This window comes from Mus pahari, chromosome 4 (assembly GCF_900095145.1).
Source record: "Mus pahari chromosome 4, PAHARI_EIJ_v1.1, whole genome shotgun sequence".
NCBI classification, from domain to species: Eukaryota; Metazoa; Chordata; class Mammalia; order Rodentia; family Muridae; genus Mus; species Mus pahari.
Window position 1 is genome coordinate 139,826,879 of NC_034593.1, and position 25,876 is coordinate 139,852,754.

Here is a 25,876-nt window from a genome sequence, read left to right on the forward strand (position 1 = left end):
AAGGAAGGAAGGAAGGAAGGAAGGAAGGAAGGAAGGAAGGAAGGAAGGAAGGAAGGAAGAAAAGAGAAAAGAAAAGAAAAGAAAAAAGAAAAGTTGGGCCAAATTAAACATTTGAGTAGAAGGCCTGAAATCCTTAGCACAAGATTTAGTGAGCATCAAAGAATCTTTTCTGCTGGGAGGAGCTGAAGGAGGAAGACGGGACTGAGTGGTGGAGAGCTGGGGTCTGCTTTAAACTGCAGAGGACTGGATGGGTGGAGTGCATGGACCTCAGGTTAGAGGGTCAGGTGGTCACTGACCCAAGGGCCATCAGAACGCCCTAACAGGAGATGGCTAGCGAGGTGTACTGGTAGCTACCCAGTTACAGATCACTACCAAGGTGTACCCATCCTCCTCACAGCTACCAGATGGCTCATTTCCCACATACGATGTCTTTTCACTGCCTCTTTGAGAGACGCTCTGGGCCTCCTGGGAATGTGATCTCTAACTGCCTGCAAGGGCCCACTCTGGAGAGGGTATGTGGAAGAAAGGAGGCAAAAGCTACATACGGACTCCTGGCTTCTGGGGTCTGGTAGAAACCAGCGCTCTAAATACTTCAAATTAAAAACTCACCATTTGAATGTCTGTTTCAAGATCTTTTCTTGGACCTATTTCTTGGTCCACATAAGCCACTGTTGCTCAAGCCTGAGAATGGCTACAGCTTTATTTGACCAGAGGGAGGGAGATCAAATTTTAATTAGCTCAATTTTGAGAATTAAATAAAATTTGTGAACATTTGTGAAGCCACATGCCATAATAATGTGTCGTGTGGTAACCTTGGTGGAGGCGATTTTTCAGTTCTGAGGACGTTGGTGTCCTCTGTGAGAATGTCTCCACTTATATTCCTCTAGCTTAGTTGACAGCAGGCTTTGGAGGGACCCTGTGCAGTCATTGTCGCAGTCCTTGGAAAATCCTAGGGCCTGGTGGCTTAGTCGATGTAGAAGCACATGGGACTGAAGAGGCCAGTTCCTGTAGGTCTTCTTGAGGTCATTCTTTCCTTGGCCCTGTTGCTGGTGCTACTTCGAGGTGATGCATGATTCTTAGTGTCTTTAGTAAATCCAGCAAGTGACAGCAACAACCCAATAAAGAGAGAGGGGTCAGAGAAAACACAGTGTAGCCAGCTTGGAAACAGATGTAGCAAGTTTTCATCTGCCTTAGAGAGCGACAGCTGCTGTATCCCAGAGAGGTGCAGGAAGGGCAAGATGCTCATCACTGTTCAACAGGCTGTGGCCTCATAGGGACGGAGCATATGCAGAAAGTACAGGCTTTAAAAGCAGGGCTGAAGATAGCAGGGACAGGAGCACAGGGGCATCCTTGCCAAATCTATGCTGTCTTACCAGCTCTGTGATGCTTCTATGGATGGGTATAGAAAGAGCTTGAAGCCCCTTGTACTGCTGAGACGCATTCCTAAAAGCTCCAACAAACGATAACATTCTCCACATCAGCATATTTGGTAACAATTAGCACATCATGATATTTTCCTACCTTATATTCAGATAAGTGGGTCATGACCAAATAAGTTTAAAGAAACAAAGATTTCATTTTGGGACTCTATATTTAATACAAATGAAATTGTCTCCATCCTCTTCAAAATCTTTTGGTATGGCTTTAATTTTTACAATTTTTTAGAATGGTTAACGTTTTGAAGGTATAGAAGTTGGGACATCTGAGGAAAATTAATAAAATTGTCTCTTGTGGTCACATCTTGGGAGACCGTGGTAAGTTTCTGTGCTATGGCAGTAACTGAGACAATCTCTTGCTGGTAAGGACTCTAGTTTCCATTGGAGAGTGTGTGTAATAAGTGTGTGTAATAAGTGTGATAGGACCAGTAAGATAGCTCAGTGTGTACAAGTCTGATGTTCTGACTTGTTCCACAGGACCCACGTGCTTGGGAAGAGGGAACTGACTCCCAAATCTGTCCTCTGACCTCTATATATGTATTCTGGTGCTGTGGCACAGGTGTCAGCACCCATCCACCTACACAGACAGAGGCAGACAGACTGACAGACAGACAGACACAGCAAACAAACAAATGAATGAAATGTAGTAAGCAGTTTAAACAGTACATTGAGGGAAAGGCACAGAAAATGATCAAACAACATCAGATTGTGATAAGCAGTAAAGCACAAAGATAGCAGAAAATCAGACACAAGCAAGAACCTATCAGATAGAGGCCAGTGTGGTGGGAAAAATCAAAGCTGACCCTATTGATTTAAAGTAAGGGGGCCAGTCCAGACCTCTCCCTAGGAAGGGGCAGAGGAAGTGGAAGTAAAGATAATCACAAGACGATGACAAGGACTTTCAAAGGACCAGGGATGTTGGGGGAGGAAGGAGCTTTGAAAGGGACTGCTCTCTGAGTCACCCAGAAGGAACCAGTTCCTGCTGACACACAGACCTTGTCTCTGCAAAGGGCTAAGCCTGCTGGGCTTGCTCCAGTGGCTAAGATGGAGGACCACTTGCCCATCCACACAAAGAAGTCTTGAGGACTTTGTTTGCACTCTGCTAGACTCTAGACCAATGGTTCTCAACTTTCCTGATGCTGCCACCCTTTAATACAGTTCTACATGTTGTAGTGACCCCAACCATAAAAATACTTTTGTTCCTATTTCATAACTGTAATGTTGCTATCATTATACATTATAATGTAAATATCTGTGTTTTCTGATGGTAACCCCTGCTTTCTTTAGGCAACCCCTGTGAAAAAGTCTTTCTGACCCCCAAATGGGTTACGATCCACAGGTTGAGAACCACTAGTCTAGACAGCTAATGCATGCCTACATTCAGCCCCTCAGCGACTCTGGCAGGCATGTCTGTCATCCATCATCTAACTATCACCAGTTTAGCATGGAAGACTTTAGCAATAATGCAGAAAACATCATCACAGAGGAAAAGGTTTGCTAGGAGAAGGGGGAGAAGAGAGGAGGATAATAGAGGGCAATGGACGGTATGATCATTTGTAAAAGAATAGAAACTCTCTATTGATAACACTTAAAGGAATGAAAAGGAAACATTTCTCATGCTGAAGTTGCCCCCTTTCCCTCTTGGGAGCTGAATGAAGGCAATGGCAGGGATTAGTCTAGCTGACAGTACTTGTACAATGACAACTTAGACTGTAATGTGCAACAGTGTAGCATTTGTTATGTGTCCTCATGTGCTGAGAACCTCACAAAGTATACAGCCTTACATATGTGTCTATATGTCATAGTAACTTTTAAAACAACCAGTAAGGTATACATTATTTCTACCATGTTAATGAACTCACCAAGAATCAGAGAGCCTAATTCCAAGGTTGTGCAATGGCAAGCATTAGTTTGGTTATAGACTGGTGCCATACAATCCTTCCCTTACACATCAGCAGCACAATGCTTTGCAAGTTGACAAAGGTTTTCTTTTACCTTTATCACTGGATCTCCTTTTCCTACCCCCACCCTGTGTGTGTGTGTATGTGTGTGTGTGTATGTGTGTGTGTGTGTGTGTGTGTGCGCGCGCGCGCTTCGGTGTGCCCAAACATTTATGTGGAGGCTAGAAGTTGACTTCAGGTCTCTTCCTTGCTCACTATTCACCTTATTTTCTGAGACAGCATTGTTCACCAAACCTAGAGCTCATCGGCTGGTTAGACAGGTAGACCAGAAAGCCCTCGGATCCTCCTGTCTCTGCCTCTCCAGCCCTGGAATTGCAGGCATAAAGGCCAGCTTCCTCCACCCCGGTCCCACCCTCTGTAGGCACTGGGGATTGAACTCCGAACCTCATGCTTGCACAGTAGGCATTTCTCCCTAAACATTCCCCATCCCCACTATGACTGTTCTCTAAGGAACTTTCCATTGCTCACTTCGGTTTTTCAGTAGATATTATTTTGTATTGGGAGTAATGTGTCATTTAAATCACAGGCATTATAGCAGCAAACTTACACTGGGGGTTTCCAACTGTTGAACCCTCTTTTCTGCTCAAAAGATCTGTGGATCCAGAGGTTATATAGGAAGGATACCGTCTCTAATCATTAAATATCTGAGTGCTGAATTTCTCATGTTTAGTGCAGAAAATATCTGTCTTCTAATTATTCTATTTCCTTCACTAACTCATAACCCATTGGATTGTCTAAGTCTGTGAAAAGTTTGGAAGCTTTTTATCCCCTAGAAAAAGCACTAAGCAGTAAGACCCACTTCCACACTTTTGCATACACCATTTTGATAAACAAGCCTCCGGTTAACAAGCAGTCTCTCTTTAGGGTGTCTCTAACTTTTGTGGTCATTGAGATGTATGTGTTAGTTTCTTAAATTTGGGATGAACGCAGGACTATGTAATAGTATGTGATACTCTTCAGCCAAAGAGAAATTTCACTATATTCCCTTTCTTCCCTACACAGACTGGACATTTACATTCTAGATTTCAAAAATCAACAGGAATTCTATGGTTAGGATTTAAAAGACTGAAACTTCTCATGGTGTCTGAAAAAATTAAGAAAAATTTCAAGTCGATTAATTTTAGTCTGGCACCAAAAAAAAAAAGCTATGGTTCTGGGGACCTTACCTAATGACTTCATCAACAGACAGTGGAAGCGCAGCACATTCCTTGATCTAACATTTATGAATAACTAGGTTTCCAACCCATATTTGGAGATAGAAATACAAAGGACAAGACCCAAGGAGCTCAGTGTCTAGTGGAAAGAGAGAAATGTGTATCAGTTAGGTTTAGATGAATTTTAAAGTTAGGCGATGGCGTATGCATGTGGAGGATTTTACAGTAGGGTAAACAGTAAGCATCACATAAACTCACATAAAAAGCACGGGACAGAGACCCCACCAGACTTTGCTTCCACTTTTTACTGTCCTCGATAATTGTTTGCCCTGCTGTCCCCTCCAGCTTCTCACCAAGACAGGCAGCTCTTTACAGACCTCATCATGGCCATTCTTATATGTTCACGCTGTCACATCATTTCAGATGACTTTTCAGTCACTGAAAGGCTTGAAGCAACATTCCCATCTTCTCTCAAGGATGCACACTTTGGTTGCTTCTACTATTATGCTACGCTAAGCAATTCTGGTACAAACTCCATGCATATTTTTTCACATTTTAAATTATTCCTTAGTATAAACTTCCCAAAGTGGGATTGCTAGATGAAATGGAAAAATCATTTTGTGGTTTCCAGAAGGGTCTGATCTATTTATAGCACCATAAGTCATGTTTGGAGTAGATGAGAGAGCTAGTTTTATTGTGCTTTCTCTAATAAGGAATTCTATTTTCATCATTCATTTTAACCAAAATGGATAAAGATTGCACATTAAGGCGATTGCATCTTTGTTCCCTTCTCCTTTGTTGGGCCTTGTCTTCTGGTGTTAGAATGTTTTCATCTCCGCTTTCCTTTTACTGTCTGCTTTGCACTGCTTTCTTGTGATGACACCCCCATTTATGACTTGATTATAGTATTTATTATATTACTTCCTAAATTGTGTTTTTAATAGGCGACATCTTTTGAAAGGAAGTTATCTTTGTGTGGGTCACAATGCAGTGTAGCAACTTATACATGGAGACGTTGGCGAGCGAAACACTGCGCACATTGCTTCCTTTGTCGGCACATAACTTAAACAGGCACTGTTTCTCCCTTTGGGACAAGAAGAAAATGAACCTGGGCCTTAGATCACATGAGTACAGAGAGATTAAACAGCACAACAAATGTGCTTCCAATCTAACTGTAAACAGTACAGGCACACAGCTTCTAGAAGAACATGGAGGAGAAAATGTCTGTTACTGGGATGTAGATGAAAGGTTTTAAGCAGGTTGTTGACACTGTTAAGAGTGAAAGACAATAGTGATAGTAACAGGGGTAAGCTGCTCATCCAAGGATGCAATGAAAAAAGTGAAGACACACCCAACCTAGAGGGAGGTGTGCTGTCAACAAGCAAAGACACACCAGACAGGGAGGGAGGCGTACTGTCTACAACCGGTACAGCGAAGACACACCCGCCTGACCCAGAGGGAGGTAGCCAGGGTAACAAGAAGTATCAGGGGTAAGAAGTTCTGTCCATCCAAGGATACAATGAAGAAACTGAAGTCACACCAGACGGAGAGGGAGGTGTGCTGTCAATACAGACAGCCAATAAAGGAGTCAAATGCATAAACGACTTCTACAAATCAATAAAGGAAAAGACAAGCCATTGTAAAACTGGTCAAAGGCACAATAGATCACTTTATTAATATAGAAAAAAACATGATGGCTAGCTTTTATTTCTAAACTGATATAACCAAGAAACACCTTCGAAAAGTCTCAGGGAATGATAGTCCTCATTGGTCGGTCTCTGAGTGTGTATTAATTGAGGTAATCAATGGGGGGAGGGATCCAGTTCGCTGTGGGTGGCACCATTACCAAGGTAGGATTGTGTAGATATAATATCTAGAAATACAGTAGTTTGTAAGAACAAAATCGAGCTCCATAAGCCACTGTGAGAAATTGAGACAAGCACATATGTCTTCATTCACTGCTTTCTGCTCTTAATTACGGCTGTGAGGCGACTACTCAGTGAAGCTCCTGCCTCGGCTTCCCCAGAATGATGGACTATAAGCTGGAATTGGGACTTGATGTAAACAGCTTTCTTCTCCGAGTTACTTCTTTGTCCGGGTGTTTTATCACAGTCACTAAAAGTGGGACAAAATGCAAACTAATATCACAAGATGACACCAGTGTATACCCACTGGAGCGCTTACATGGGAACAAAATAAAAGATGGCAATTATCAGCTAGTGGGCCTGTGGAGCTGTGAGAATCTACTGTGCTTTGGGGAGAAGGTAAATTTGTGCAACCACTCATTATATAGTAGGTTCTTTATAGAAGCATTGTCTGAAACAGCCCAAAGCTGGAAACTACAGCAGCAGTCCCCAATAGCAAACACCGTACGTTACTCACAAAATGCAGTCCCCCAAGCACCGAGGATCACCACTCTCCAAGTAAGTGTCGATGGATGAGGCTCACAAATACGTTGAACAAATGTCAGACAAAAAATGTTCACTCTGTAATTCTATTTATATGAAGTACAAAACTAATCACAAGAAAACTTAGAAACTGCAACAGTGTTTGCCCACAGGTTACTGAAATGACCGGGAGCTTGAACAGAGTCTTGGAGATGACTGTGGACATTCTGCTCCTACATTTGGGAGCAGGCTTGCACGGGTATGCTCATTGTGTGGATGCCCATTCAGCTACGTGAGAGGACAAGTCTTTCTCTGCGTGTGTGCCACACTTCTACAGAGACTTATTCAGTACAAGCAAAAGGCGATAGACAATGAGATTCAAACAGAAGACTACCGTTCCTGCATCCCAGCCTTCCAAACTGTACTGGTCTTCATTGCTGCATTTGGAGTCAACATTGTACTGTACATACATTATATTGTGGGCCATTGCTGGTTTCCAGTTTCTTCTCTCACTTGTTCTGGGCTCCTCACATGCAGGAACCATGTCCTAGAATTCTTTATAGCTCTGTGTTTTGGACAATGACTATCCCCAAATAGGCACACATGGGTGGAGGAATGAAATGCCTATATCTGTAGCTATTTTATCTGTATAATAAGATGCTTAAGAGTCAGTCAAAGGAATTTATAAGGGAAAACATAAACATTCTAATATCCGTTAAATGAAACATATTGACACTTTTAAATTACAGCATGACAGCTTGAATTAACCCCTTATATGAATTCTAAATTATCTCACAGGACTATCTTTAGGTGCTAAGGGAATTTAGCTCTAACCGTGGCTTTATAATATCCAGAAATGCAATAGTTTATAAGTACACAACTGAGCTACATGCATCACAGTAAAAAATAACACAGGATAATTCCTCCAGTCAACAGTTATTTCATAAGGACCTACTGTATACCAGACCCCAATGGCAGGAGGTAAAGTGAGTAGGACACACACCTGGACCAGCTAGGTGGCTCAGCCCTGTGGGTGACACAAGTGCTGTCTGACCTGGAGTCTAAAAAAGGCTGGACAGAATGCAAAGGATCCATTAATTGCCTAGAAGTCTGAAGTGCTATCCCGCACACCTGCATCAGAAGCAGTGGACCCTTCTGAGTGTTGACACTGCCTTATTTTTATGTCTTTATCTTGTGGCTCATGAACAATGCATTAGTAATGCACATGTTAGTCTCCAGGGATGAGTAAGACGGACCCTTAGCATCCAAGGAATAGAATGTGATGTTTCTCAGTAGTCACAAGTCAGTCATGTTGGTGTGCTAGAATTTTTTTAAAAAAAAATTACCAGAAATCTACCATCTGCTCCTGTTTTTATCTCATCTTTCCAGCCACGTTTCCTCTGTTAATTGTCATTCTGCAGTATAATTAATTAATTTCCATGTTGCTTCTAATTGGGTGAAATTACAAGACTAATGGACCACATCTCTCCAAGCAGTGAGCATGCTTAAGGAGAGCTCTTCCCAGGTAAGTCAGCTCAGTCACAGAGGCCAGAAGACGATGTCAGGGCCCCTGGAGTCGGAGTTATGGATGACTGTAAGCTGCTTGTGTGGATTGTGGGATCTGAATTCTGGTCTCTAGAAAAGCAGCAAGAGCTCTTAAGTGCTGAGTCATCTCTTAGGTTCCTTCTGCAAAAAGTTTGAGTGCCATCATATGCAGGTCCCACATGGTACCCATTGTCTATCCACATTTAAATTTAATATAGTTAAATGCAGCTAAATTTAAATCCAATCAGAATTTTAATTTCTTTGTCGAATGAGCCACACTGCAAATATTCAGCTGCCACGTGTGCCCAGTGGCTGCCACATTGCACAGGTATAGAGCACATCGTTGCCGTACTAAGACCTAGTAGGTCTGTATAGAGAATGGATTGCCCATATCATAGCATAGAGCGCTAGGCATAGGATCTGTGGTTGCATCCCAGCTTACTCTGTACATATATCTTCCACTGTTGCTCACACATGAGCTGTGTGCCCTGAATTTCTTTGTGTGTTTCTGAGCTTCATGTTGATTCTCTCAGTTAAAGTTCAATCCCCTTAAAAAAAATCAATCCCCCTCTTTCTTTTCCACTCAGTAAAATATTCCTGAACCACTAAGGCCCCACTTAAAGACAGTGTCCGTAAAAGCCATTGAGCCTTAATGGGCTTAATTACTTTCTCCTTCAGCCCCGACTCCTGCCTTGTACCTTTTGACCATCTATCCAGGCCTTCAAATGTGTCTCCATGGTTGTATCCCTATGCAGCTTGCCATAGTGCTGTGTGTATAATAAATAATCTAAGACGACTTTAGGCATTTCAAATATGAGGTCTACCTTATGAGACCCATTGCTTGATGTGCACTGAGTATTAAAATTTACTTGATTCATTGATTTCTAGGATTATCATTGTTGCTTTGAAACAGGGTCTCACTATGTAGCCCTGGATAGCCTGGGCCTTGCTATGAGGACCAAGCTGGCCTTGAAATCACAGAGATCAACCTGTTTCTGCCTCCCGAGTGCTGGGACTGAGGCGTGTGCCACACTGCCTTACTTCTAGTATTATAATTGTCAAATCTCATCAGCACTGACTGGGGGCAGTTGGGTTAACTAATTACATCCTGTCACAGGAACAAGTTTCTCTTTGGCTGGCTGAATTCTAAATACCTTCCCACCCATCTATTTAGTAACCACACCTCTGGTGTTTCTGCTTATGGTGTGACTGGGTATCATCCATGACTCTCCCCTATTCTCAGTTCTCCCCAGCCAGTGGACTGGTCAGTCCTTGCTTGCATTCACCTCACACTTACTGATCATTGGTTGTATGCCAAGGATGTGCTATGCTTTGAGGAAAGAAAGTCACAGCCATGTGGCAAAATGTTCATGGTCTCCACAGAAGAAAAAGAGTCTCAGACCAAGACATTCCTACACCACAGCTCAATGTAGTGCAACAGAAGGAGCAGAGATATGGAGTTGTCCAACTCGCTTGCCTCTCTTACTCAGATAGCGATGTGCACAAGTTATTAACTAAACTTTGACTTTCTTATTTCTCCTGCAATTACAGTCCTTGAGCCACAGAGGACGGAGGAACAGAAGCTCAAGGTCATCTTTGGTTTCTCAGGGAGTCTGGTTACCTGAGACCCTGCCTGAAAAACTCAAACCAAACCAAGAAAAAGTAAGATGGTGAGGATATAGTCACCTCTGTCTCGCGGAGTTCTTGTACAGGAGTGAGCTGGTGCATGCAGAGCTGACTTTTCTTTTTAATTTTTAAAATTTAACTTAATTTAATTGGGGGGATTATCAAGGCAGAGTCTCAGAGTTAAGTTCTGGCTGTCCTGAAATTCACTATATAGACCAGGCTGTCTTCAAACTCACAGAGATAACCTGCCTCTGCCTCCCAAGAGCTGGGATTAAAGGTGTGTGCCACCACGCCCGGCTGTGGAGTTAAAATTTAATACAGCTCTTTACCTCCAAATTATAGTTCATTGCTTCCTGAATCCCTCATTCTAAACATTGATAAGATCCTCATTCTAACAGCCCCTGCTCCCTCCCCCACATGAGGAGCTCAATTTAGGTAGATTTGTTTCCATGGACACAGGACCTGATGCTTCCTTGTCTCTGCTGAGTGGATCCTTCCTGCCCAGATCACATTCTCCACCAAGCACAGCTAAATTCTTCCCCCATCAACAACCTCAATGAACCTAGTCTCCACTCCAGTATCTCCTTGTTTTCTGCACCAGGAAATAGATGTTTTCCGTGAAGTCCCCAGCATTTCACTCGAAGTTGTAAAAACAGTGTGGTTTTTCTGTGAGGCATGATACATTGATTACAGAATGAGAACAGTTAAAATCTGTGTGTTGAGATCTTGAACTGCGGCAACAGTTTACACTTGGTCTTGGGGGGAAATGTGGTGGGCGGTTTTAACACTAAGATGAAAAGAAACCTGTGGCTTATGAAGAAGGGACAGTTAGCTTTTGTGTCACAGTGACAGAGAGCCCAACAGGAACAACTTCTGGAAGAAAAGATGCAGCCTCTCTCAAGGGTTTCAGAGGGTTGTCTGGCCCTGGATGTGTAGGCAGAGCATCAGGGCAGCCCAAGGAAGAGATTGCTCACTTCCTGGCAGGTGGGAAGCAGAGAGGGGAGACGTAGGGATGGCCAGGGCATGTCCCAGCTCCAAGACACACCGTAAGTATTTCTAGTGCTCACACTTTCTTCTCTCTCAGGAAGCAGTGCGTATGTTTTAAAGCCAATTAAAACATTAACAATTTACTAGTCATGAAAACTTTATGCTCGGAGACCTTATGGATAATTTGAAGGGGCCACTTTCAATCTGTGGATGTTGTCCTGGTTCTTGGTAAGCATGGTTTTGTTCGCCTTCTCTTTAAACCAGCTTTCAAAAGAGCTGAGCACTTGCAAAGATGTATATCTTCAGAGTTTCAATATGTTTTAATTATTGAAGAAAGAATGGATTTCACGGTAACATCATTTGCCTCCTATGCCATTAGACCTCCAAAGTAATGAAAACGTTAAAGACTCAGAAGGGATACTTTCTGAGTCAGCAATTCAGCCCCACTGTAAGGTTTGCTTCTGGGGAGTCTGATGCAGAATGAATTAAATTATTCATTACCAAACAACAGAACTTCATGTTTCTGTTTGTGTAGATCTGGTGCAGTGTTCCGAGCTCCGGAAACGTCCACCTTCTCCCAGTGTCCACGGCAACTTGGTAGTAAACCCTTCCCACTTTCACGGTCAAGCAGGGTTTAGAAGGTGCTGAGGCAGAAGCTATTTATAGTCTTACATTTTGCTCATACCACCAGTTTAACTTCTTTTGCAGACATGGCCTTTGTCCCTGTGTCCCCATTAATGTGCACAAGAAATGACATAAAATGAGCATACATCTCCCAGTCCTCTGACAAGCCTGCCCTTTGCCCTTCGCCCTTTGAACCTGAGTCACACTGCTTTCTTGTTCCTTGGTGGGGTCAGGGTGGGCGGACACTCTCTGTTTGTGTTTATATGTTCCTGCACTCAGACGCCTGCCTTCTGACCCGTTCACGACTGCTGCCTCCTCTGTCTCACAGGGTCAGTGACACGGGAGCCCAGGCAGCACCGAGGTGAGAGGATTCACATCCAAAGAACACAGCGTAACTCTGAGCAGGCGTCTGGACCGGGGCACACCCAGTCTCACGAGGTACCACCAGGGGTGACTAGCAAGTGTGAGACTTGAGTACTTGCTTCATCACAGGGGTCCCTGTTGCACCCCATTATGAGACAGTAGATTGGAAACCAGGGTATGGAAATGACCACAGAAAGTGACATTCTGCCGTGGTGTTTGTGACGGGAAGAAGAGTTACTCCCAAGAGTGATGGAGCCTGTTAGGCAACTTGGGCAAGAAACATTTGTCGCTCTCCCAAGATGAAACTGAGTTATAGGAAATGCCTGACCTTGGCAGTTACAGAGAACTCCAGCGCATGAGCTTCCCTCACAGCAGAACCCAAACTCCACAGGGAGCAGCCAAGGAAGGGACAGAGGAGGCAGGGGGCAGCTGGGAACATCAGCTCTCCTTGTTGCCTCCCAAGGCATACATGAAGAGCAAGAAGGGCTTTCTGAGATGCTGTGTGTTTATGTAAGACAGAGCTTATCAAATACTTTCCATCTGTCCAGGAAATTTTTACACAAGTCTAGGTGTAAGTGTATAAAATAGGTTTACAAATCAAACTGATAACTTACTGATAATATAAAGAAATGCATTTTATAACTTTTCTGTGGTAAATTGAAAACAAGGGGCTGCAGAGATGGCTCAGTGGTTAGGAGCACTGGCTGCTCTTCTAGAGGTCCTGAGTTCAAATCCCAGCAACCACATGGTGGCTCACAACCATTTGTAATGGGATCTGATGCCCTCTCTGGTGTGTCCAAATATAGCGACAGTGTACTCATATACGTAAAATAAATAAATCTCTTTTTTAAAAAGTGAAAACAAATCCACATACTCATGAGAAGGACATGTTTATTTATTTTACATAAATAATTTAATCTTGGCTGAATATTTGGTACCACAGGACATAGATCATCTATAATGTTTTTCTGACTTGACTGATAATTTTGATTTATATTCAGTGCCGAGAATTCTGCTGTGCACAAGAACATAATGCAAAATGGCAGAAGTGTGTGGACAGCCAGCTCAGAAACGTCAGAGCTCTGTACTAATCCCAAGCCAAGTTTTATTGATTTCTTTTTTAGTATCACCCAAGTCAGCAATACAAATACCAATATTTAAAATCAGACGTTTTAAGACAATAATATCACTTAGACACTGAGGACTGACTGTGGGACAATATTGTCATTTTCCACAATAAATTAATTATGCTTCTGTAAGGGCAGAAAACTTGGCACCCACAGTAAAAGGTCTGAAGTTCATGCGTTGGCATCTGTGGGATACTCTTTGTCTCTGTCTCTGTCTCTATCTGTCTGTCTGTCTGTCTGTCTCTCCCTCCCTCCCTCGCCCCCTCCTGCCCCCCACACAATGTTTATTCAGAACCAAGGCAGTGGTAAAATCATTGGATGCAACCCAGACAATTGCTGCCAGCAACACCTTAGATTTGCTATGCATTTGATTTCCATCCATTTTGTTGATGTTGTGTTTTCAGAAACCTTTCAATACTGCCCAAATTTTCACGACCCCATATGCAGCTGCTTGGGGTCATGACCCAGGGTTTAAGCACCTAGGATCTAAGGGAATAGAGACCTCAGATAGGTATTTGAATGGTTGTGTGATGCTGAAGTTTAAGACGTATGGACTGAACTATTTCTGTTCCCTCTCGCCTGTGAATGAGGGGTGCATTTGCTTTGTGTTTCTAAGTTTTCAGATCTGGATTTCTGACTTCTAAATATACTGTTGTGGGGATGAACAAGTTATTGCATGGCAACCTCACAGGCTTCCTCAGCAATCCTGGCACGCGAACAGTGTTAAACACTGGCAGACACCATCAGTATGAGTACTACATGCCTTGGGCTTATGTCAAGTGGCTGGTTTTTTCCTTAGTATGATACCCAAACGACAAGCGTAGTGACACTGGCATTTGGATGTGCCAAAGAGAAGCCATGATGGGATTTTCTTAATGAAGAAAGAAAGATACTACATGCTGGTGTCGCTAAAATTGAGAGTAGATGAACAATTTTAATATCCTGGTGTTTCTCCTCATCCTCGTCCTCGTCCTTGTCCTCATCCTCCTCGTCCTCCTCGTCCTCCTCGTCCTCCTCGTTCTCGTCCTCCTCCTTCTCCTTCTTCTTCCTCTCTTCCTCCTCCTCCTCCTTCTTCTTCATCTTCTTCTTTTTTTTTTTACTAAACCACAATTCCCTTATTTATTGTTATCTTCTTGATTCTATTATGTTGTTTGTAAGTATTTATACATTACAGTGTTCTTTCATTCATATGATTTTTATGTTTATAAAACATGATTTTAATATTTTCAACTGTTAATATTCAACAGACTAATTCTTTTAAGATCTATTTCTTTGTTATGTCTCCCTTTTCACTTCTGATTTTATTAATTTGGATGCTGTCTCTGTGCCCTCTGGTTAGTCTGGCTAACCAGAGGTTTATCCATCTTGTTTGTTTTCTCAAAGAACCAGCTCCTGGTTTTGTTGATTCTTTGTATAGTTCTTTTTGTTCTATTTTGTTGATTTCAGCCCTGCCACCTACTCTTCTTGGGTGAATTTGCTTCTTTTTGTTCTATAGCTTCTAGGTGTACTGTCAAGCTGCTAGTGTAAGCTCTCTTCAGTTTCTTTTTGGAGGCACTTAGAGCTATGAGTTTTCCTCTTACCACTGCTTTCATTGTGTCCCATAAGTTTTGGTATGATGCGTCTTCATTTTCACTAAATTCTAAAAAGCTTTTAATTTCTTTGTTTTTTCCTTGACCAAGTTATCACTGAGTATAGCATTGTTCAGTTTCCATATGTATGTGTGATTTCTGTTGTTTTTGTTGGTATTTAAGACCAGCCTTAGTCTCCCACTATTATTGTGTGGAGGGTATAATGTGTGCTTAGAGTTTTAGTAAAGTTTCTTTTATGAATGTGGGAGTCCTTGAATTTGGAGCATAGATGTTCAGAATTGAGAGTTCATCTTGGTAGATTTTTCCTTTGACCAGTGTGAAGTGTCCTTCCTTATATTTTTTGATAGCTTTTGGCTGAAAGTTGATTTTATTCAATATTAGAATGGCTACTGCAGCTTGTTTCTTGGGACTATTTGCTTGGAAAATTGTTTTCCAACCTTTTACTCTGAGGTAGTGTCTGTCTTTGTCACTGAGGTACATCTTCTGTTTGCAGCAAAATGTTGGGTACTGTTTATGTATCCTAGTCTGTTAGCCTATGTCTTTTATTGGGAAATTGAGTCCACTGATGTTTAGAGATACTAAGGAAAGGGGATTGTTGCTTCCTGTTATTTTTGTTGTTAGAGGTGGAATTAGGTTTATGTGGCTGTCTTCTTTTGGGTTTGTTGACAGGTTACTTTCTTGCTTTTTCTAGGGTGTAGTTTCCCTCCTAGTGTTGGTGTTTTCCATCTGCTATCCTTTGAAGGGCTAGATTTATGGAAAGCTCTTGGGTAAAATTGGTTTTGTCATGGAATATCTTGTTTTCTCCATCTATGGTAATTGAGAGTTTTGCTGGGTATAGTAACCTGGGCTGGCATTTATGTTCTTTTAGGGTCTGTATGANATCTATCCAGGATCTTCTAGCTTTCATAGTCTCTAGTGAGAAGTCTGGTGTGATTCTGATAGGTCTGCCTTTATATGTTACTTGGCCTTTTTTTCCTTATTGCTTTTAATATTCTTTCTTTGTTCTATGTATTTGGTGTTTTGACTATTATGTCATGGGAGGAATTTCTTTTCTGGCCCAGTCTATTTTGAGTTCTGTAGGCTTCTTGTATGTTCATGGGCATCTCTTTCTTTAGGTTAGGGAAGTTCTCTTCTATAATTTTGTTGAAATATTTACTGGTTCTTTGAGTTGGGAATCTTCACTTTCTTCTATGCCTATTATCCTTAGGTTTGATCTTCTCATTGTGTCCTGGATTTCCTGGGTGTTTTGGGTTAGGAGCTTTTTGCCTTTTGCATTTTCCTTGACTGTTGTGTTAATGTTTTCTATGGCATCTTCTGCCCCTGAGATTCCCTCTTCTATCTCTTGTTTTCTGATGGTGATGCTTGCGTCTATGACTCCTGGATCCCTTTCCTAGGTTTTCCAACTCCAGGGTTCTCTCCTTTTGTGATTTCTTTATTGTTTCTATTCCCATTTTTAAATCCTGGATGGTTTTGTTCATTTCCTTTGTCTGTTTGATTGTGTTTTCCTGTAATTCTTTAAGGGATTTTTGTGTTTCCTCTTTAACGTCTTCTACCTGTCTACCTGTGTTCTCCTGTATTACTTTAAGGGAGTTATTTGCATCCTTTTTAATGTCCTCTATCACCATCATCATGAGAAGTGATTTTAGATCTAAATCTTGCTTTTCTGGTGTGATAGTGTATCCAGGACTTGCTATGGTGGGAGAATTGGGTTCTGATGATGCCAAGGAACCTTGGTTTCCGTTGCTTATGTTCTTACGCTTACCTCCTGCCATCTCTTTATCTTTGTTGCTACCTGCCCTTGATATATCTGACTGGAGTCTGTCCTTCCTGAGATCCTGGGTGTGTCAGAGCTCCTGGGAGTCAAGCTGCCTCTGGGACCTTGAGATCCTGGTTTGACCAAGGTCCTGGGATCCTGAGATCCTGGGATCCTGTGGTCCTGGGAGGGTTAGAATGCCTGAGAGTGCATTTTCCTCTGGGTGTTGTGGGACTGGCTGCAGAGTTCATGCCCAAAGTCTGCTCAGGTCACCGGCCCAGACCGGAAGGAACAGGTGTCACTGGTCGGGTGGAGTTCCTGGGTGTCGGGTTCCTGCTGGTCCCAGTTACTTCTGGTGTTGGGGCAGATGATGTGTCCTCCTCACCTCTGATCCTATGATCCTATGATCATAGCATTAGAGCACCTGAGAGTGGATCTTCTTCTGAGTATTGTGTGACTGGCTGTGGAGTTCATGTCCACTCTCCTGGTGTTTGTAACTTATAAACTGATCTTTCTCACAGGAAGGCACCTGCTGAGGTCCTGACATATATATAATATAATATGTCATATTATATATATATATATATATTATATATGTCATTATATATAATATACATATAATATATATATATAATGTCATATATACATGGAAAATATAATATAGTTAACTTATTGTTATCTTATTGTTTGAAACAAATGTTTGTGTGGTTTTACTTTATTGTAGTTCATACCATCATCGTTAATTATGATTTCAGTATTGCCCCAGTTTTTCTGTTCCTTGTAGCTACAGTGACCCTTAGTTTCATGTTACTATTGCACTAGTAACATTCCTGGCTGTCCTGAGACTCCTCTAAATTCAAATACTGTGTTATTGCTGCATCCCTAAACACTAACAAGTACCAAATACATTTTACTTGCAAGCTGTGTTTCACACTGTCTTTTGGGTGAAGAATTTATGAATCCTTAAAAGAAGACGAGGCAGTAAAATCAAATGGAACTCAACATCAATTTCTTGTTCACATTCCCAATATACGAATCATATTATATGACTAGTATAGGCCAGATGATATTGGCACATGTCTCTAATCCTAGCACACAGGAGGCAGAGGCAGGGGGATCCCTGCGTTTGAGGCCAGTCTGGTCTACAGAGCAAGTTAAAAAAACAGCCAGGACTAAACAGAGAAATCCTGTTTTGAAGGGTGGGAAAAAAATCCAATATTTGATTTAGCTACAAACTGACCAACTGTGAGGCGACAAGCCACGCCTCTCAGCTCTCCTTTCCTTTATTGACTGTGCTTTGGTACCTTTGTTGGTTCCTTCTCTAGTAGTAATTATGATGATAACTAGGCAAGGTACTTGTTTTGCAACCTTATCCAGTCTCCTGGCTTTATTTACCCTGTGTAAACTCTCAGTTTTTCCAAATACAAGCTCTTGGCCTACACGCTGATTCTAACAAACTCTCGTATGCAACACTTACCTGATGAATCCACTTTAAAGCATAGTAACCCTTTAACTTTAGTACTCTGCATCCAAGTTTCTGATCATGCCCTGCGGCGCCCCTACCCTTGTGAAGTCTTCTCTATTGTTGTGGTTAGAATTTGGCTTTCCCTCCAAACAGCACAGCAGTGCTTAATCCCCACTCTGTGTGTTGAAACTTCACTCAGCAGTGGTGTTCAGACTTGGGACCTTTGGGAGGTGATGAAGGCTAGAGGCAGACATCAGGATAGAACACCGGTGATTGACCACTGGTGGCTTTGTGGGATTAAAGATAGAGATTAAAGACTACGAGCACATTCGATGTTTGTGCACCCTCCCTGGACTCCTTGTCTTTTGGTGTGTGGTCTCTTATACTAATTACCTTGGATTTCTTGTTCAACATAGGAAACCAAGAAAGAAATGGCTCCCTCTCCTCTCCCTGACCTCTCCCTGACCTTGCCAAAAGGATATTGTCCGTGCACAATCCATATGACAAGCCACCTCCTCAACTGCTGCGAAGATTTGAAATGAAGCAGCTGGGGACAAAAGCCAGGCCATATCCTCTGCCACACGGAGTTTATTTCTTCTAATATTTATTTCACTTCTGTGATTACTAATATTATATATATAAAGGATTAGAAGACGTTCTAATCTACTTGTCTGGTAAGATAATTTTAAGGGTAATTTATCATCTGGAGGAAAAACAATAAATGCTTAATTTGATAGGACTTAATTCCTGGAAAATATTCCAAGTCTTGACTAAGACTGTTGGCAAGATAATCAATTACAAAACTTGGTTGGATTTCTTGCTTAACACAGGAAAAGAAAAGATCATTTTTAAAGATTTTGTTTTTTTTTTTATGTATCTATGAGTGTATGGCACATTTATGCAGGAGCCTGCAGAGGACATCGGAGTCCCAGACTGGAGGTACTGGCAGCTGTGAGAACTGAACTCAGGTCCTCTGCCAAAGCAGCAGGGGATCTTATCCCGTGAGCTGTCTCTCCAGCCTCTCCATGGCTTGCTTCTGAAACGCTGTCAAGGTATTTGTCATCGAGTTTAGGAATTTCCTTAAGATAGATTTGAAAATGGATTTTTTTTTCATAAAATGTATTCTGATTACAGTTTCCCTGCCCCCAGACCCTCTCTGATCCTTCTCACCAACCCACCCACCTAAATTCATGCCTTTTGTTTTTCGCTCTCTCATTAGAATACAAACAGCCATCTTAAAAAAAAAATACATTTCATCTATCCACATTTTGCCACTAACTCAAATTTGTTAGTGTTACTAATGAGGACATACTCTGTATCGTTTAGGGAATGTTCTTTAGTTTTTCTGTCCAAAACCAAAAAATAGCACTTGAGCCAATTAAATTATTAGCTCTATATATCATGCTTGTTATTCAGTGAAGATATTTTTATGTCACATTAGGAAAAAGACCAAGAATTTCTGATGTCAACTTCACATTTTCTCACCCCTGGTCTCGCGCCCTTGACTCCCTGTTCTAGCCTCCAGCCTCTGCCTGGCTCCGGCCCCTGACACTGCATTGCACAGCGTGTTTTGAGATTGCTCCCCTGAGATCTGTCTAAAGGATCAGTGAATTTACTGCTTGTTTGCTTTGCTTTATTGTCATAGAAACTATTCTAGGTTTGAACTCTGCACTCAAAGGCAGGCATGTTGAATGGATATGAAGGAAGGAAATCACTCAGGAGCAGCTCAATTCAGACGAGCCTTAAAGCTGGAAATACTTAGCTCAGCTCTCGCAGGTTTCTGAACACTGTGGAGGCTTCAAATGGCATTGGGTCACCACCATCTAACTGTAAGCTTCTGAAAGAGACCATATCTACTAACAGGACTGTTGGCTTACAGGTAATTCTGCTAGGCTCTGCCCAACTGCTTCCTAGCAACAGCTTACATCATCACCTGCCACCAGGTGGGTACAAGGCCTAAAAGGGACTGCTGGCTCTCCCTCTCTCTCTCTCCATCTTCTTTCTCTCTGTGTTCCCTGCCTGGCCCGATCTCTGATGTCATTCATTCTCTCTCTCTCTCTCTCTCTCTCTCTCTCTCTCTCTCTCTCTCTCTCTCTCTGTATCCCCCTTTCTCTGCCTCTACCCCTTTTCCAGGTCCCCCTCGTTCCCTCCCCACAATAAACTTTCTTTATACTAGGCATGTTGCAAGGTGCAATTGTTCAGGGGGTAGGTACCTCAGCATGGGCCCACCGAGGTACTTCTCCTTGACCCTGCCACGATTATACCACATTACAAAACACAACAAAGACATTTTGAAAGAGTCTTTTGTATTCCTGTACAAGCCAACAGCCCCAATATTAGTATACTTACTAGATACAGCCAATGTGCAAGTCTTCCCCAAAATAAAAACAGTCCCTAATAATAAAAGCAGAACATTTCTTTTTCTTTTTTTTTTTTTTTTTTGGTTTTTCGAGACAGGGTTTCTCTGTATAGCTCTGGCTGTCCTGGAACTCACTTGGTAGACCAGGCTGGCCTCGAACTCAGAAATCCGCCTGCCTCTGCCTCCCGAGTGCTGGGATTAAAGGCCTGCGCCACCAGGCCCGGCTTAGAACATTTCAAAAGCATAATAAAATAGTGCGCATTTCCATACGCTAAAACTCCTGATAAACTCCTCTGGGGAGAGGGCATGATGAAATAATGGATTGTCCTCTCTTGGTGAATTTACCCAGGCTAATGCTACGTCAGTGTGACAAGTGCGTTGTGATGGCTTCTGTGGCCTGTGGGATGGAGACCGGCTGGGCCCTGGGAAGGTGCTATTCTTCCTTCACATGTATGCTGTGGCTCCTCAGCTCTTGCCTTGGCTTGCAGCCCTGGAATTTTGGACCCAACAACCCAGAATTAAGCACAGGCCATGTTTTTGTTTGTTTTATCTACCATGAGGGTTCACTTGTCTCATGTTATATAGGTTGGTCATGTGCCAACAGCAAGAACTTATCATTTTTTGTTAAAATCATCATCTTATGTCTAAAGCTCCTCTATGGAACAGGGCTCTTGTGCAGCATACAGAGGGAAGCCTTCCACGGTTGGCCTTCAGGGTTGGCCCATCACTAATGGCAAAGATACTGACATGGCAGGTTTCCTGTCTTTCATCTCTGCCCCTCAGCTTGCTCCCAGCTCATCCCCAGATATTGTTCTTCAGGTGAGCACTATATTTATGTCCATTGGCATGGTGAGATCTGTTTTTATTAAAAAGTCTCTGACAATTCATGAATGCCTGTACACATTGCTTGTAACCGGCATGCAATAATAACTACCCCGCTAAAAATCTTACTTTAATAAACTCACAATGAATTAGACTAAAATTTAATTCATTTTTATTCATATGATTTTTTTTCATGTTTTGATGAAAAGAGACAGCGTAACTTAGCAGCTAAGAGGGCAAAAAGTCACTGTAACTCCCAGTGCCTTAATTTCCTCATCTGAATGACAGGGGTAAAATTGTATCACCTCAGAGGGCTGAGTGCTGAGGTAATCTGTGTGAAGCAGTTCCCGCGGCTCCATGTAAGCCAGCACACCATGGCTTAAGTGGAGTCATTGGCTGCCATGGGACAGAAACAAAGACATGACATTTATTCCAAGATGGAAACTGTTAAACTCTTTTCAAAAAAATTATGAATGAATAGAAGCTTATTTCCTGAGTAAAGGCTCAGGCAAGGATGTGCATGCTGGGAAGAGAAACTCTGCTGTGTCACTGAGGGGAGCACAGATCTGACCCCCGGGACTCAGGTGTGATGCCCACTTTCTATCCGGGGTCTCTCTGAGGCGGGTCCTCAAAGGAGAGCACACGGTGGGGGGGGGGGGCACAGAAGCAACAGAGCTTCTCGGACAGGGTTCGGGCCTTCATCCTCAGCCAGGAGGTGGAGCTGATCTGAAGTCCTCTGTGTACCTTCCCTGCCAGAGAGCTTGCCTACAGGAGTGCTCTGACCCCTGGAACTCAGGAGAGAGCTGGTCTCCCAGGAGTGCTGACAGAGGCTGACAGAGTCACAGGAGGAACAAGCTCCAGCCAGAGACAGCTAGAACATCTAATACCAGAGATTACCAGATGGCAAAAGGCAAACGTAAGAACCTTACCAACAGAAACCAAGACCACTCGGCATCATCAGAACCCAGTACTCCCACCACAGCGAGTCCTGGATACCCCAACACACTGAAAAAGCAAGATTCGGATTTAAAGTCATATCTCATGATGCTGGTAGAGGATTTTAAGATGGACATTAATAACTCCCTTAAAGAAATACAGGAGAACACAGCTAAACAGGTAGAAGTCCTTAAAGAGGAAACACAAAAATCCCTTAAAGAACTACAGGAAAACAAAATCAAACCGGTGAAGGAATTGAACAAAACCATCCAAGATCTAAAAATGGAAGTAGAAACAATAAAGAAAACCCAAAGGGAGACAACTCTGGAGACAGAAATCCTAGGAAAGAAATCAGGAGCCATAGATGCCAGCATCAGCAACAGAATACAAGAGATGGAAGAGAGAATCTCAGGGGCAGAAGATTCCATAGAGAACATGGACACAATAATCAAAGAAAATGCATAATGCAAAAAGATCCTAACTCAAAACATCCAGGAAATCCAGGACACAATGAGAAGACCAAATCTAAGGATAATAGGTATAGATGAGAATGAAAAATTTCAACTTAAAGGTCCAGTAAATATCTTCAACAAAATTAAAGAAGAGAACATCCCTAACCTAAAGAAAGAGATGCCCATGAACATATAGAAGCCTACAGAGTCTATTTGTGCGCTTAATGGGTGAAGTAAGTCACTGTCAGCAAGTCTGGCTCCCCCAACCCCATGTCTACTGCTCTCTGGGCATCTGCTAGTGCAAATCCAGTCATGTGCTGGACATCTGCAGGGTGTGCACACTCCCTGTCATGTTGAAGAGGAATGCGTACCACCTCCATGGAACAAATGACCCTTTAACTCTAGTTCTCGTCCAAAGAAGATGGGGCATGTGATACAGCCCAGGTTAGAAATGACCACCCCCTCCCCCAGTCGGTATGAGGAATGATGAAGAAATTCAGATCGGGGTCCCACATGCAGAAGCACAGGATCACAGATCACTAACGCCATTGTTCATTGGGAACTCAGCTAAACACTGAGGGTTTTCCCGCTTTCTCCAGGGACTGAACCTCCTCTCAAGCTCTCTGGCTTTTCTCTCATCGACTTCAATAGGCTTGCCCACGAGACGTTGGTTGTTGGTGCACTTGGAATTGCCTTTCCGCTGGATGTTGGTTGTGTTTTGGATGAGCCCAGCAATCATTTATCTACATTAGCTGTTCTGTTAAGTTTTTGAAAGAAATACTGACAAATTGGAACAGTGATTCAAAGGTTAAAACTCTCAAAAGGTGCAAGGTTAAAGGGACAATTAAACTTTTTATCCCTCCATCATCCAGTTGCCAGACATGACTTAAGTGTCGGACTTTTCCTTCCCAGAAGTAGTTATTTGTAAATACAGATACATACATAGTCTTATTTTAAAATGATTGACATTTTTGTTTTCAGTTCTGAGGACAGAACCCAGGACTGTGGGCTTGTGAGGCAAACATTTTATAGCTAAGCTAACTCTCTAGACACTTACAAGTCTTATTTTGTGCAAATAAAAATGAAGTTGTATCTGTCGACTTTGTTCCTATATCACACAAGGTCACCTTGGTGAACAGTGTCTATTTAGGATGGTTTGAGCCAAAGTATGGGCTATACAGTAGAGGCAAAATTCGCTTCGTCGAGTCCCAGTAAATGTTGCAGAGAACCAGGTTGCTATTGTCTAAAGCAGTGGTTCTCAACCTTCCTAATGCTATGGCCCTTTAATCCAGTTCTTCATGTTGTGGTGATCCCCACCCATAAAATTATTTTATTGCTTCATAACTGTAATTTTGCTACTTTTATGAACTGTAGTGTAATATCTGATGTGCAGGATATCTGCTATGCGACCCCTAGTCGGGTTACAGCCACAGGCTGAGGAGCTTGTGTTTCGCTGCCTTCAAGAAAAGAAGTGGCCTGCAGGGTTTCAGACATGGTTCCCCACTGGACACCCCTGGAGTTGGTACTTTACATTACAGGAGCTGGTTTCTGGTGAAAGCCTTTTTGGGGGGAGACTTTTTCCAGTTTCCTTTGAGATAAGTATTGGTGGGGTTTGCTTTCGCAATGTATGTTAATGTCAAACCACCCCGGGAAGTTTGGTAATTCCATATGGATTCTTCCTCCCATTCCATTCTATGAAAGTATGTGAAGGATTACTCTGACCCAATCACTGTGCTAAGTGATTAGTTTATAAAAATAAGCAACACATGTTCTTGAATTCATGGAAGCCAACTCAAACTAAGACAAGTCAAATTCCCTTAGTGGCTCGGAGAGGCTACTAGATGTCAACATTGAGCCTAAAGTTCTTTACTTTGCAGGGGGGAGAACAGAAAATGAAGCATCTTTTGTTGTTACAGATCCATTATTTAATTTCCCCTTTATTCATCATGAACATTCATTCACTTAACAAACACACACATCTTTCCTATGAAGAAGTTGTGCAGCAGCTGATTCTACCAAACATCTATGGAAAATTATTTGGTAAAAATGTCTTTATTGACATGTGTGGTCTTTCCCCCTGCAAATGCTCCCTGAGTAATGCACTGTAACAACTCTCCTTGTAGCACTTACATCATTTCAAGGGCCATATGTAACTTGAATCCCAAGGGAGGATAAATGTAGGATATATGCAAATATCACAGCTTTTTATATAAGACTCTTGAACATCTGCAGATTTTGGTATCCCTAAAGGATTTTAACACCAACCCCCCATGCATACCCAAGAACCATGATATGATTTGGGCCAATTAATTGTTGTTAGGCTCTAGTTAGTCACTGTGAGGACTTGGCCTTTTACTCAAGAGACAGTAGAAGTGACTTTAGTGTTTGAGCAAAAAGTGTTGTTTAACTGTCTTACTGTTAAAAGTTTACAATGACTACACCATTGTATTATGGAGAGGTAATATTAATCAGTTCTATTCAGGCTATATTCTGAGACAGGTTTGCTGATGAATCAGATGCAGGAGGTATCAGATGGAGAGTTGGATTCAATGGGGAGTGTGTTTTAGTAAAATATGTGTACCACATCTCAGAGCATGAGGCGATAAAGCAGCAGACAAGGATCTTAGATAATGTGAGGGAAAGAAAAGGCAGTGGAGGAAATGGACTGATGGATATTTGTTGGAAAGCTTGTGTTGGGAGACAGAGTAATAATAAAAATAGATTATGCAGAAATTTGAATGCTAGAAATTTAGTTTGCAAAAAGATTTGCAATTTTCGATCATAACAAGATCTAAGACTACATAGAAATGAGTGACTGGCATAAGGCAATGACCACATTCATGGAGAAAAGCAGGCATAGGACTTAGAAGTTACAGAACAGGACAGGCCATCTACACAGATAGGAGAGCACCAAGAAAGAGTTAAGTTAGCCGCAGTATTGAAGAGCATGAGCCTGAGTCAGACTGAAACCTGTCGATAATTGCAAGAAGAAAAGGAAATGGCTTATGCTAGTCAGAAGAAATCATATCAAAGTCATAGTCTCAGGGAGGAGGAGAGGAAAATGGTCTGAAGGATGGGGACAGCCCTCATATTCTGTTCCATTTACAGGTCCAGCAGTTCAGGGAGTAGAAGAACAGCACCATACAAAGGACCATAAAGGAAGGCTAGGCTTACAGTAGAGCAAGAAGTGTGAGGGGCTGGGGGATGGGGACTATGGACATAAGAGTTCACTGCTGATCGACCACGACCTCTAGGGGGCAGCACCTCCTTCCTTACCCCTGCCTTTGGCT

The 25,876-nt window shown here is 42.3% G+C and overlaps 1 long non-coding RNA gene across 1 annotated transcript in view; it reads left to right on the top strand.

Annotated features, from left to right (window-relative positions):
- Positions 1–12,727, top strand: part of LOC110320442 — a 14,633-nt gene extending 1,906 nt beyond the window's left edge. Inside the window, exons 2-4 of the long non-coding RNA XR_002380456.1 lie at positions 8,328–8,463; positions 10,035–10,153; positions 12,049–12,727. This is a non-coding gene — a long non-coding RNA (uncharacterized LOC110320442). The remainder of the gene's footprint in view (positions 1–8,327; positions 8,464–10,034; positions 10,154–12,048) is intronic.
- Positions 12,728–25,876: the final 13,149 nt, after the last annotated feature.